The following is a 14,256-nucleotide window of genomic DNA, read 5'->3' as shown; positions in this document are numbered from 1 at the left end:
CACAATGAATGTGGACTTGAATAGAGTATATGCGGCTACTATGCGGGTGAGAGGTCACAGGTTGTGTCCTTCTCTGCGGCCATCTGGGTATAGGATTACTTTCTGCAAGGTTTCGTGAATGGATTCGCTGAGTGTCTCCCATTAAGTGACATCTAGTGTTGATCCAGCACCAAAGTGCTCGGGTGCTCAAGTAGAACACTTTGGGATGTCAATGGGAGAACCAGAGCATTAGACCAGGCACCCCCTGCTCTGAAAAGGGGAGGGCGTCTGGTTCACAGGAAAAGGTCAGAAATTGATGGAAACACCACTGAAATGGTTCGGGAACAGCATGGGAAGGATGTCTGGATGCATCTTGGACTCCCAGGTCGCTGCTGGGAACGATGTTTTCCGAGTAGTACGCCAATTTTACAGACTGACAATAATACGCACCAAACCGAAGATAAAAACGATTTTAGAGGAAAACTTGTTAGGAAACATTCTTTCCTGTATATTTACTTGTATATAAAGTGCAAGTGCTGCCAAAAATTACAAGGAAGAGGCACTCAGATACTACCTGTATATCACATAAAGGAGGGCCTCATTCACATTGTGGTACAATTGTTCAGGTAGCGGGACTCCTACACTCGTAAAGCCAATGCACTAAGTGAAAGGGCTGCTACAAATTACAAGGAACTGGCACTCCAATACACCCTTTATCACACATAAAGGAGGGCATCATACACACCCTTGAAAAATTATGATTGATGGCCTGCTGGTGACCCTCAAAAACATTAGGAGCAAGGGCCTGCTGGTGACCCTCTAAAACATTAGGGGCGAGGGCCTGCTGCTGATCTGACCCTCTAAAACATTAGGGGCGAGGACCTGCTGCTGATCTGACCAGCTAAACATTAGGGGTGAGGATCTGCTGCTAAGGTGACCTTCTAAAACATTAGGGGCGGGGGCAGACTAATAAGGATGTTGATATGATGGAGGAGGAGGACGAGAAAAGGAAGATTGAACCATATACCCTTTTTTGTGGTGGAAGGGGTGAATAGAAATCCAGTGTATTCAATACACCATAAAAGCCACATTTAGAGTGCCTTTATGTTCAGCCGCTTTCCTCTGGTGGAGTAGAGAAGTCAGGGGCAACCCAGGCCTTGTTCATTTTGATAAGAGTCAACCTGTCAGCATTTTCAGTTGACAGACGGATGCGCTTATCAGTTATTATGCCCCCCAGCAGCACGAAATACCCGCTCTGACAAAACGCTGGCGGCAGGGCAGGCCAGCACCTCCAAGGCGTAGAGCGCCAGTTTGTGCCACATGTCCAGCTTGGACACCTAATATTTGTAAGGCATAGAGGGATCACTGAGGACACTGACACGGTCTGTAAGGACTTCTTCACCATCTTCCAAAACTTTTCCCTCTTTGTGACACTAGGCAGCGCATCAGGTTGAGGGTGCTGGCAGGGTGTCATGAAACTGTCCCAGGCCTTGGAGAGTGTTGCTCTGCCTCTGTTGGAATTGCTGTGTGTTCCCCTCGTCTCCCCTCCTCGGTTGCCCAAGGAACTATGTATTCTGCAGCCAGCGTTGTCAGCTGGAGATTTTTGGAGCAATTTTTCGACAAGGATCTTCTTCTGGTATTGCACCATTTTACTAGTTCTCTCCACCACAGGAATGAGAGATGAGAAGTTCTCTTTGTAGCGGGGGTCGAGAAGGGTGAATAACCAGTAATCGGTGTTGGCCAAAATGCGTATAACGCGAGGGTCACGGGAAAGGCAGCATAACATAAAGTCAGCCATGTGTGCCAGAGTCCCAACAGACAAGACTTTGCTGTCCTCATCAGGAGGATGACTCTCAATCTCATCATCCTCTTCCTCCTCTTCGACCCATCCACGCTGAACAGATGGAATAAACCTGCTAAGGGTACTACTCTTTGTAGTGGAGGCAACCGTCTCCTGCTCCTCCTCCTCATCATCATCCAATTTGCGCTGAGAAGACGAACGGAGGGTGGTCTGGCTATCACTCTGTGTACTGTCTTCCCCCATTTCCACCTCTTCCACATGCAAAGCGTCCGCCTTCATGGTGAGCAGCGAGTGTTTTAGAAGACACAGAAGCGGGATGGTTACGCTGATAATAGCGGCATCGTCGCTCACCATCTGTGTTTATTACTCAAAGTTGCGTAATACCTCACAGAGGTCAGACATCCATGCCCACTCGTCGCTTGTGAAGAGCGGAAGCTGACTGGAAAGGCGACGACCATGTTGCAGCTGTTATTCCACTACTGCCCTCTGCTACTCACAAAGCCTGGCCAACATGTGGAGTTCCAGCACATGCTCAGTTCGCACAACAGTCAGTGTGCTGGCAATTGCAAGCGCTGCTGCAGCGTTTCCAGACCGGGGGCAGCTGTAGATGACTTTCGGAAATGAGCACACACGCGGTGAACCGTCACCAGTAGCTCAGGCAAATTGGGGTAGGTTTTGAGAAGCTGCTGAACCACTAAGTTGAACACGTGGGCTAGGCATGGTATGTGTGTGAGCTTGCCGAGCTCCGAAACCGCTACCAAGTTACGGCCATTATCAGACACAACCATGCCTGGTTCTATGTTGAGTGGCGAGAGCCACAGCTCAGTCTGGTCTCTTATCCAGTGCCACAGCTCTGCGGCGGTGTGCTGTTTGTCACCTAAGCAAATTAGTTTCAGCTCGGCCTGTTGCCGCTTCCCCACTGCAGTGCTATACTGCTTCCAGTTACTGACTGATGGCTGACTGGTGCTGCAAGATGAGAATTCAGAGGTGGAAATGGAGGAGGAGGCGGAGGAGGAGAAGAGGGAGGTTGCAGCCACTAATGTAGATGGTGGCGGAAATCCTGATGGAAGTAGGGCCCGCAATCCATGTGTCATGCCCCACTCTGTGCGGAGGTCGGCCAGGATAGCAGCACGAGTTTAGTATTTGTTTTGGTGCCGTGCTGGATCCGCCTCTCATCAGGTGCACTGGGTGGAGTCATTAGTTTAAATGGCCTCCAGCTAAGTGCTCTGAGCAGATTATACTGATCATTGTGGTCTGGGAAGCTTGGAGGGAAGGTTGGCTGTCAGTTCCTGCTCTCAAAGATAAGTGTAATTTCTAGTTTGGTTGTTTGTGTCATCTATCCCATCCAGGTTTTGTGCGAGCAGGCTGCTGCTATTTCCCCACTTCACCATCTCAGGGAGTTCAGGGTTTTGTCAGCCCAGGCTTGAGGACACATCACACCTACCTTCAAGGTCTGCATGTGGGCTGAGCAGTGCAGGGAAAGAGGTCAGGGATAAGCTAGGAGGTGACCCTTCCCCTGTCTCTCGTCCAGAGCCTGGTTGGTGCGTTATCTTTTATACTGAGTGCACGTCCGCCGTGACACCATGGCGTCGAAAGCACCTGTGCCATCCCAGGGTACAACTCGCTCCCGGCCTCCACAACCTTCACCCAATGTGCCGTCAGGGAAATGTAGCGTCCCTGGCCAAAAGCACTTGTCCATGTGTCAGTCGTTAAGTGGACCTGCCCAATAACTGCGTTAGTCAGGGCACGGGTGATGTTATGGGACACATGCTGGTGTAAGGAGGGGATGGCACACCGAGAAAAATAGTGGCGGCTGGGGACTGAGTAACGAGGGACAGCCGCCGCCATCAGGCTGCGGAAAGCTTCAGTGTCCACAAGCCAAAATTGAAACATTTCCAGGGCCAGCAATTTGGAAAGGTGCACATTTAGTGGTATGGCCTGTGGGCGGGTGGCTGGGTTTAAAGGCCTGGAGTATGGACATCTGTACGTTGCTTGGACACAGAAGCGTATGTGGTAGCTGATGGTGCTTGCAAAGGTCCAGGTGCAGGGCAGGACTCATCTGGGCCTGCGTCTTGGACAGGGGATTGGCCAGCACGTAACACAGGGGAAGAGGAGGCAGTGGTGTGACCCGCAGACACTGATTGTGGACCCAGGCGTTCAGCCTACCTATTAGGATGCTTTAATGCCAGGTGGCGGATCATGCTGGTGGTGTTGAGGTTGCTAGTGTTCACGCCCCTGCAAATTTTTGTACTGCACAGGTTGCAGATGACGATTCTTTTATCGTCCGCACTTTCCTCAAAGTGCCAGACTGTGGAACACCTACCCCTTGGCAAGGGAGATTGCTGCAAAGAAGTTCTCCAGGGAACAGTTGTGGGCCTGTTTGGTGTGGCCTACCTTCTCCCTTTTGCAACCCCACTGCCTCTTCCAGCCTGTTGTGGTGCTTTAGATCCCTCTTCTTCTGTACTGCTGTCCTCGCTCGGCTTGCCACCTTCCCAGGTTGGGTCAGTGATTTCATCGTCCACCACCTCCTCTTCCACTTCCTCACTCTGGTCATCCTCCTGACTTGTCGACCTAACAAGAACATCACTTATTAACAACTGTGTCTCATCCTCATCATCAACCTCTAATTGCTATTGACTTATTGGCAATTTTGTCTCATCATCATCATCCACCTAGTTAAACAATAATTGCCGTTCCCCACCGTCATCTTCTTCTGACTGTGGATGTTTAAGAGTTTGGGAATCAGTGCACAAGATCTCCTCATGTCCCTCTTCAAGCGGGCTTGGCAAGAGGACTAAATCAAGGAATGGCAATGAAAAATGCTCCTCGGAATATCCGAGTGTGGGATCACTTGTTTGCCAAGACTCTCCATGGTGGGAGGAATGAGGATCAGAGTGAGGATTCTGTTGACCAGACTCTTGGCTACTGAGACTGGACTTGGTGGAAGACAGGGTGGTGCTTAACCGACTGGAAGCATTATCCGCTGCAATCGAACTGACCACCTGGTTGCACTGGTGTGACTTCGCCGCCCTGCAAACTGGGACATGAAACTAGGTATCGTGGATGAGTGTGTTTCTTGTGCTCTGGCAGCAGGCACAGTTTCCCCGCACCCAGGTCCAGGGCCTCTGCATGCTACATCAGCAGCACAGTCACTTCCCCGTCCCTTACTGCTCGCCTTGAGCATATTAAATGGTATATATGCTTGCAAGTATGTTACACGTACAGTAGCGCAGGTTTTGTAAGTGTATGCGCAAATAAATACACAGATATTTAGGATGCGCAAACGTTATGCAGGAGATGTAGCACAGGTAATGTTGCTGTCACCAGCGGCTAAGAAAAAATTACACTAAATGTCACAGATCTTTAGGATGCGCAAACGTTATAGAGGAGATGTAGCGCAGGTAATGTTGCTGACAGCAGCGGCCAAACAATTGTGCTGAATGTCACAGATATTTAGGATGCGCAAATGTAACACAACAGATGTAGCAGGGGTTGTGTCACTGTCAGCAGCGGCCAAACAATTGCACGCAATTTAGGTTGCGCTAGTAATATATATTGCAGCCAGATAAAACAATTGTCCTTAAAGGACTTTTGGGTCTCTAACACCTTTCAACACTAAACCCTGCCTAAAAAAAAGCAATTCCTGTCCCTACACTATCTGTTCCTTCTGCTGCAGCTCGCCCTGACTAAGACTGAGCCGAACTACGTCTCATCGGGTGCTATATAGCGCTCCAACAAAAGTGCGGGGAGGAGACTCGGCCGGACACCGTGATGTGCCAAGCATCGCGATGCTCGAGTCAAAATGGTGTTTGGCCGAGCATGCTCGCCCAACACTAAGTGACATGTACTCAGAGCTTCTGAGTGGTGACAACACTAATACTGTCCCTAGGGCACAGAGATCTCCCATAGCTAAAAGCAATTCTCTGTGTGCAGCGGGTGAACCTTTTACATGGCACTATGACTCTCACTTACCTTATAACAAGTAATTTCTAACAAATCACAATGTAGATTTGCTGGGTATTCTCCTTTTTCTGTCTACGTACATTTTATTTTTCGGTCTATTGTTTGCCTTTGCCTTTTTCTTAATATTAGTGATATTGAATAGCCGCAGGGCCACCTGGTCAAATGCATAGTCCTGCTCTCTACTGCCCCCTCTCTCTGTACATTAGGTATTTTAAGCAAACCTTCAGAGTTCTAACTCAACAAATGAAATGGTATGGTGATGACTAAATGACTACATTACTGGTGATATATACAGTAGATATGAGATCGATAGACAGATAGATACTGTAGATAGATAAATAGATAGATAGTCAGATAAATAGGTAGATAAGCAACGTGCTGCCCCCCAGTGCCAATCGTGCCCCAGGGCTGTAGAAATGCCGAGTGTCTCTATGTGTGTGTCATGGTGCTCCTACCTGGATACCGTCGCTCCCCAGGGTTAGGCTCCGAAGCAATAAAGCAGAGAGTAATGGTGGAGGTCAGAGGTCGCACTACGTTTTTTGCAGAACAGTAAAAATACCCCTCAGACCATTTTTGAGGAGTATTTTTACCTGAGGAGGAGTACGAAAGTAGCAGTAGTTCAAATACATAATACGTATGCCTAAACTTGTTCAAATCTGCGTTGGATGCTCTATTTGGAGCCTCTGTTGCAGGGTCTGTCGAAAGACCAGACAAAAAAGCTTTATATGCAGCACTTTTTCATCCGGTAAAAAGACAAAGGAGGGGGGAGCAGGGTCACTAGTGGGGTGACAGGAGGAGGGGGGAGCAGGGTCACTAGTGGGGTGACAGGAGGAGGGGGGAGCAGGGTCACTAGTGGGGTGACAGGAGGAGGGGGGAGCAGGGTCACTAGTGGGGTGACAGGAGGAGGGGGGAGCAGGGTCACTAGTGGGGTGAGGGATCCTATTAGATTTTGTGTCTCCCCTTCTTGTATTTCTGTAGGTCATGTTCTCATCATAACTATTCTTCACACCTAGAAACTACGCTCCTCATTATCCTCAGCGGGAGCTAGTTATGGGGGGATAGCAAGGTGGACAGAACCACAACTCTCCCACCCCCCAGCCCGCTCTACCCGGTGGCCAGACATGCCTGGGACAGCTCTTCTCTCAGACCAGGGACCAGTCACCAGTCACATGAGTCTGCGGCTCCTTACCTCTCCAGCGGCCCTGTCATGTTTCCCGGGGTTCTCGGGCAGCGCGCCTCACTCTCCTTACAACAGCCACCCCCGGAGCCGGCCCCTCCTCCTTCCAGATCCCTCCGGCTTCCCCTGCTGCAGGCCCTGTAGGCGCGCGCATATACCAACCAATAACAAAGCTCCTTGCTGCTCCATCGCTGCGCAGCCCACGCCATTCACAATGCTCACTGTGCTGATGAATGTGGGGGAAAAGTCTAAGGCATGTTGGTACGCCTTAGACATTTTTCAGGGAGTAAAATGGCCTGAACAGGCGTCTATGACGCTTGTACAGGCGTTATTGCGACTTCTGTTAGCATATATGTTTTTTTATATTTTTTTACAATGGAACTCTATGGTGATGGATGCCACAGTATAGCATCTGTCTGAGGCATCCGTTAACACACAAGTTTTCTTGTGTACGTTAAATATATGACAAAAATCCAACATTTCCATTATTTTCATTGTTCTGCTCATCTAATGGAGTGCTAAACTCGGCTACAGTCTGGTCGCTCGACTTTAGGGCTGTTCTGGTACCCTTGGAGTGGGGTGCCTTTGGCTGTTGACCCCCTTGCAACACTCTGTCGGCTAATCTGTAAGGAGTCAGTGGGATTCTCATCTCTTTCCAACTCCAAGACTAGCCTAAGATTGACTGAAAACTTCCTGCAGCTTCCACCTTGGTAGGAAACAGGACTGGCCCACTTCTGCCCAAAAGGGGGAGAATGAAATGGTAAGTGCCTTTCTATCTAAAGATCTCTCTGCCACATACGCTGCCTACCTGCTGGTGAACCAGGCATATAACATGTAATACAATGAATAACAGTTGCACAGCAGAACAATTAATACACAGTGTAAGAGGACCTGGAGTAAATACACAGATGATATTATGGTTAGCCCAGTAGAGACATTAGCAGGGTGTAGGAATGGTAAGGGTATTACAGATAGATAGGTATGAGATAGAGGGTTAGGATAGATCGATCGATCAATAGATAGATAGATAGATTAGAAAGACATAGATTAGATAGATAGAGGGAGATTATGTCCAAAAATTGTCTTTTTCTTTTCTGAAAGTTGATTAATATAAATTCTACAGCCAGAGTGTTAACATTTTTGAAATTAATCAGTTTATAATGGCTGTTTTAAAAACTGATACAAAACAGCCATTAAAAACTGAGAGATGGTCAGAAAATGGCTGCTAACATAACACTGATGCAAATTGACCATAAAAAAAAGTGATAGTTTATCCATTTTTAATGACCGTTTTTTTCACTATCATCTCAATGTACCCTAAGTCTACATCCACACGACAGTGGAAAAAAAAGTCCAAAGTCAGTTTCTGAGAAACTGATGGTAAAAATGAACCCCTTCAATAGTGGTGGTCAGTGAAAATGGATGAGATGGAACATGTTCTATTTTTTTACGTCTGTTATTCACTGGCTATTAAAAAACCGCTGTGTGAACAATGCCATAGTCGACCATTGTGCTTAATACGGAAGTGTGACGGAGGTTAAAAAAAAACCTCAGTCACAAGTGGCCAGTGAATAACAGATGGTCGTGGACTCTTTTTGTAAGTTGAATTTCCTGGATGGATTTTGGTAAAAATAGCATCATGTTAACCTGGGGCACACCTTAAACTCAGCAGCACCTGTTACAGACAGAAATAGGCAGTGCTTTGTACCTCCGTGGTGGGAGGGGCTTTGTACCTCCGTGGTGGGAGGGGCTTTGTACCTCCGTGGTGGGTGGTGCTTTGTACCTCTGTGGTGGGCGGTTCTTTGCATCTTCGCAGTGGGTGGTGCTTCATATTTATAAATTATGATAGTGAATTTCATGGACTTGGGCTTCATCTATAATGTGTGTGTAATATTTTCCTCTCCAAAATACTGCTGTGAGATATCACACAAAGCAGAGGAGTTTTCCAGAAGAGTGACTTTGCCATACTGTATAACGCAACATTTTATTGATTTAATGGCATTTTAGCTCTTGTGTGACACATGCCGGGTGTATTCTTCTCATAAAATATGTGCACACCTGCCATACGTAATGTAATATTTATGTGTATGTTACGTCTTCCATTTATTACAATGTTTTATGTCTTATATACCTTATGGCTCACACAGGTCCGTGCTCGTTCTTTCCTGGACCATGCTTGTGCTCTCCTGGACTGTGCTCGTGCTCTCCTGGACTGTGCTTGTGTTCTCCTGGACCATGTTTGTGCTTTCCTGGACTGTGCTCGTGCTCTTCTGGACTGTGCTCATGCTCTCCTGGACCGTGCTCTTCTGGACTGTGCTCATGCTCTCCTGGACCGTGCTCATGCTCTTCTGGACTGTGCTTTTGCTCTCCCGGACTGTGCTCGTGCTCTTCTGGACAGTTTTCGTGCTCTCCTGTACTGTGCTTGTGCTTTCCTGGACCTTGCTTGTGCTCTCCGGGACTGGCCGTGTTCCTGGTCTGCACATAGCCATGTGCATGCTGTTTTACAGGGATTCAGCAATCCCTCTATAGAGGTATTAAAGATAGGTCTCATGCACAGGACCATATGTATTTTGCAGTTGGCAAACCCTGTGTCTGTGAGCCTCCCGCACTTTCCTCAGTCCCTATTGTAGAAATGTCTATTCTTGTCTGCAAAATGGACAACAATAGGACATGTTTTATATTTTTATAGAATGGCGGCATAGATGTGGACAGTACGTGGATGAAAACCATTCGCTGTCCACAATTTTTGTGGCTCTATAGAAATAATTGGTCCATGTCTGAACCGCAAAAAAATGCGGATCGGACACGGACTAAAAATACGGGTGGGTGCATGAGACCTTAATGGAGGTGTACAATAATGTACACCTCATCTCTTAGCAATGATGGGGAAAAGCAACAAACAGTGGGCCACAGTTACTAATATGTCTGCACCTAAAATCTGCCTAAAAGGGGGTGAAAATTTGCACAATTTGGCGCAGTTTGATGGAACTAGGGCTTCTCCAATTTTTTTTACTCACTTAAAAAGGGGACGGTGCTTAAAGGGATTTTCCAAGACTTACCATCCTCTGGATAGGTCATCAGTATCTGATAGGTTGGGAGCCTTTTGAGAAGGCAGAAGAGCTCCTAGTAGCGCCACCGCCTTTTCTCAGCTTTCCATAGGCCATCTGACATCACGTTCATCAGTCACATGGCCTAGGCGGAGCTCAGCCCCATTGAACAGAAGGGGCTGAGTGCGATGCCAAGCCACTATACAATGTACGGCGCTGTGCTTAGTGAGCTGTCAGAAGGCAGTGGTGCTCACAGGAGTGCCGGTCCCTTTTCAAACAGCTGATCAGTGGCAGTACCAGAAGTCGGACCCCTACAGATCAGATGCTGATGACCTATTACGTTTCGGAAAACCCTTTTATCATAAAGTAGCAGGGCATTGTGGGAAAGGAGGCATGGCCTTAGATGTGTCGTTTTACATAAAAAAGTTTTACAACCAATAGTTGATATAAAGAGGCTGTCCCTGTACCACCTTTACAGTGCATTTGGAAAGTCCTCAGACCCATTCATTTTTTTTCCCATTTTGTGTTGAGGCTTTGTGCTAAAATAAAAAATTGTTCAAATTTTCCCCATCATTTGTCACTCAATACCCCATAATGACAGTGAAATCAGAATGTTCATAATCTTTGCTATTTTATTGAAAGTAAAAAGTAAAATCTTGCATTGACATAAGTATTCAGACCCTTCACTCAGGACTTAGTTGAAGCACCTTTGGCAGTGATTACAGCCTCCAGTCTTCTTGGGAATGAGGTTTGCACAATTAGATTTGGGGATTTTCTGCCGTTCTCTGCAGATCCTCTCAACCTGTCAGGTTGGATTGGGACTGTCGGTGGACAGCCATTTTCAGGTCTCTCCAGAGATGTTTGATAGGGTTCAAGTCAGGGCTCTGGCTGGGCCACTCAAGAACATTCACAGAGTTGTCCCCTAAGTCAATTCTGTGTTATCTTGGCCGTGTGCTTAGAGTCAATGGGGGACATTTATCAATAATGGTGTAATTTGCGCCAAAAAATGCTAACATTACAAATCAAAAATGGTGATTTATTTCACCTCATATATCAAAAGGCGCACACCACTTTTAAAATGTGACTTTTTAAAATATAAACCTGATTATCCCCTCGCACTTGAGACATTTGAAGAATATTTGCAACATTTTAGCTGGTAAATTGTGACTTTTGTCTCGGACAAACATGTAAAATATAAGAAAAATAACTGGATCGTGCTGATACCAGGAGGGAAAAGAGCATAGATTCTACAATACGTGTAAAATGTAGGAGAAAGAACTGGATCGTCTCTGACAAAACCCTATTGTTTCGCTCATTTATATTAGATAAAAATATATGCATCCTGTTTTATTACTCACCTATCACTTCTTCCCAAAAGCTGGTTTGCCTTTCATAAATGCGACTTTTTGACAAAACGTTGCATCTTTTTGTCATAAATGCGACTTTTTACACAAAACACCACCACATAAGCTGGCTTGATTGTCTGCAACAATTTGAGCTATTTCTACCGATGATAAATGAGGCGTAATGTGCGCCAATTTGATAGCCCCTCCCACTTATTTCTGGCGTAATGTATTCTTTATGGTGAAAATTGTGGAGAAAACAGTTGACATATTTGGCGCAAATCAAAACACCATTCTTTTTGGCACATTTAAAGCCATAATTCTGGTGCAATATGCTTAGTAAATGTCCCCCATTGTCTTGTTGGAAGGTGAGCCTTCAGCCCAGTCTGAGGTCCAGAGCACTCTGGTTCAGGTTTAAATTAAGAATAACTCTGTACTTTGCTCCATTCAGCGTTCCCTCAAATCTGACCAGTCTCCCTGGTGCTACCACCATGCTTCACTGTGGGGATGGTATTCGGTAAGTGATAAGCAGTGCCTGGTTTCCTCCAAACAGGACATTTTCAATTGAGGCCAAAAAGTTCAATTAACCAGATTGGTAGATTGCTGTAGTGATGGTTGACCTTCTGGAAGTTTCTTCTATCTGTACTAAGGATCTTTATAGCTCAGTGAGAGTGACCATTGGGTTCTCGATCATCTCTTTTACCAAGGCCCTTTTCCCTGATTAATTAGTTTGATGGGGCGGTCAGCTCTAGGAGTATTCCTGGTTGTTCAAAACGTCATCCATTTAAGAATTATGGAGGACACTGTGCTCTTGGGAACTTTCAGTGCAACAGGAATGTTTTTGTACCCTTCTCTGGATCTGTGCCTTCCCACAATCCTGTCTCTGAGCTCCACAGGCAGTTCTTTCCTCCTCATGGCTTGATTTTTGCTCTATTATTGTCAGCTGTGAGACCTTATATAGACAGGGCTGTATCTTTCCAAATCATGTCCAATCAACTGAATTTACCACAGGTGACTTCAATCAAGGTGTAGAAACATCTCAAAGATGATCAAGAGAAATAGGAGGCTCCCGGAGAAAAATTTCAAGCATCATAGCAAAGGGTCTGAATACTTATGGCCATGCGAAAGTTTAGTTTTTCCTTTTTGATACATTTGCAAACATTTCAAACGTTCTGTTTCTCATTATGGGGTATTGAGTGCAGATTGATGGGGAAAAGCTTGATTTTTTTGGTATTTTAGCAGTAGTATTTTATAAGGCAGCAACACAGCAAAATGTGAAAAAGTGAAAGGGACCGAAGACTTTCCGACTGCACTGTATCATCCAAATCTGGTGCAGGTCTAGACAGCCTAAGTTTAAGCTATCTATCGGATTTAAATCTTCCCCGGTGTCTCCGGCTCTACAGGAACGGGCACATTCATGCCTTACGCAGCCATTTTTTTTATTATTATTTCAATGGTAACTGTGTAATGCTTTTGGTGAATGTGCATCAAAATGTAGCATTTATGTCAAAAGTGCCTACATATTTGCAAAGTGCCTGATACAAGGACCTTTACTCAAATCAAGACCATTGTGCAAATCAAGTACCTGTTACCCTATGTGTCACCCCTATCCCCTCATAGATTGTAAGCTCTTGTTTGAGTTGTTGACTTGTTTGTTGCTCAGTTACTTATGACTCTGATGTACATGAACCCCCTGATTGTAAAGCGCTGCAGAATATGTTGGTGTTATAGAAATAAAGAATATTTTTAAAACAAAGATTGTTATATTTGTTCCCCTTTTTAGTGGAAGTATCAGGACATGTGAACACATTGCTATGACAGATAAATGCACCATTCATGAAGAGCGAATTACCTCATTCCCCAGCTTTTCTTAGGCTACTTTCACATCTTCACTTTCCCTTTCCGCTATTGAGATCCGTCATAAGATCTCAATAGCGCGGGGGGGAAACGCTTCCGTCTTGCCTCCATTAATTGTCAATGGGGACAAGACTGAACTGAAGCGAATGGAGGGCACCAGAATGCATTCCGTTCCATTTGGTTGCGTTCCCATCGCAGACAGAATAACGTCGCAAGCAGCGTTTTTCTGTCCGCGATGTGGTGCGGAGCAAGACAGATCCGTCATGACTCACAATGTAAGTCAATGGGGACGGATCTGTTTTCTCGGATACAATAGAAAACAGATCCGTCCTCCATTGACCTTCAGTGGAGTTCATGAAGGATCTGTCATGGCTATTTTAAAGATAATACAACCGGATCCGTTCAGAACGGATGCAGCGGTTGTATTATCGCGACGGAAGCGTTTTTGCTGATCCGTGACGGATCCAGCAATGACGCTGGTGTGAAAGTAGCCTTACATATAAATAAGAACATCTAATGTCCGGGATCCCGTCCTTCTCCAGCATCAGTTATACTGTAGCCCTTTATTACTGTAGAATGCTATTTTAGAGAAGTGAAATTAGGAAGCTCCAATTTCTTCTGTGCAGAACAACGTTCTTCCGGCTGCGGTTGCATCATTTTATGCAAAGCAGCAGCACATGACAATGTTCATATCCAAAGGTGACGCGTCAGCTCCACATACGGTGCATTTACAATGGGGACATGATGGAAGGGTGCAGTAGTGTAGAAGAAAATCCAGTGTGCGCGCCCGGTTTTGCTCAGTAGGTGGCGCTGTAATGTAACGTCTCTGTTCCCGGTGGCTCTCAGGCTCCTGAGCGCATGAACACCTCTTCTGTTTGTGAACAGAGCCCGGTTTGTGTGGAAATGTTATTCCAGCCATGAGAAATGAGTAATAAGCAAACTTGATTCACCGCCATGTAATTACAAATTCAGGAATGCTGATTACAGGAAGAAATAATGGATTTCTTTTGCAGCACACAAACTGTGAGATAGGTGAGCGGAATAGGCAAGACTAATTTCACTGCAAAAAGCAGATTATTGAAAGAAAAA

The sequence above is a fragment of the Bufo gargarizans genome, chromosome 8, assembly GCF_014858855.1.
Source record: "Bufo gargarizans isolate SCDJY-AF-19 chromosome 8, ASM1485885v1, whole genome shotgun sequence".
NCBI lineage: Eukaryota > Metazoa > Chordata > Amphibia > Anura > Bufonidae > Bufo > Bufo gargarizans.
Note: the sequence above shows the minus strand (reverse complement) of the source record.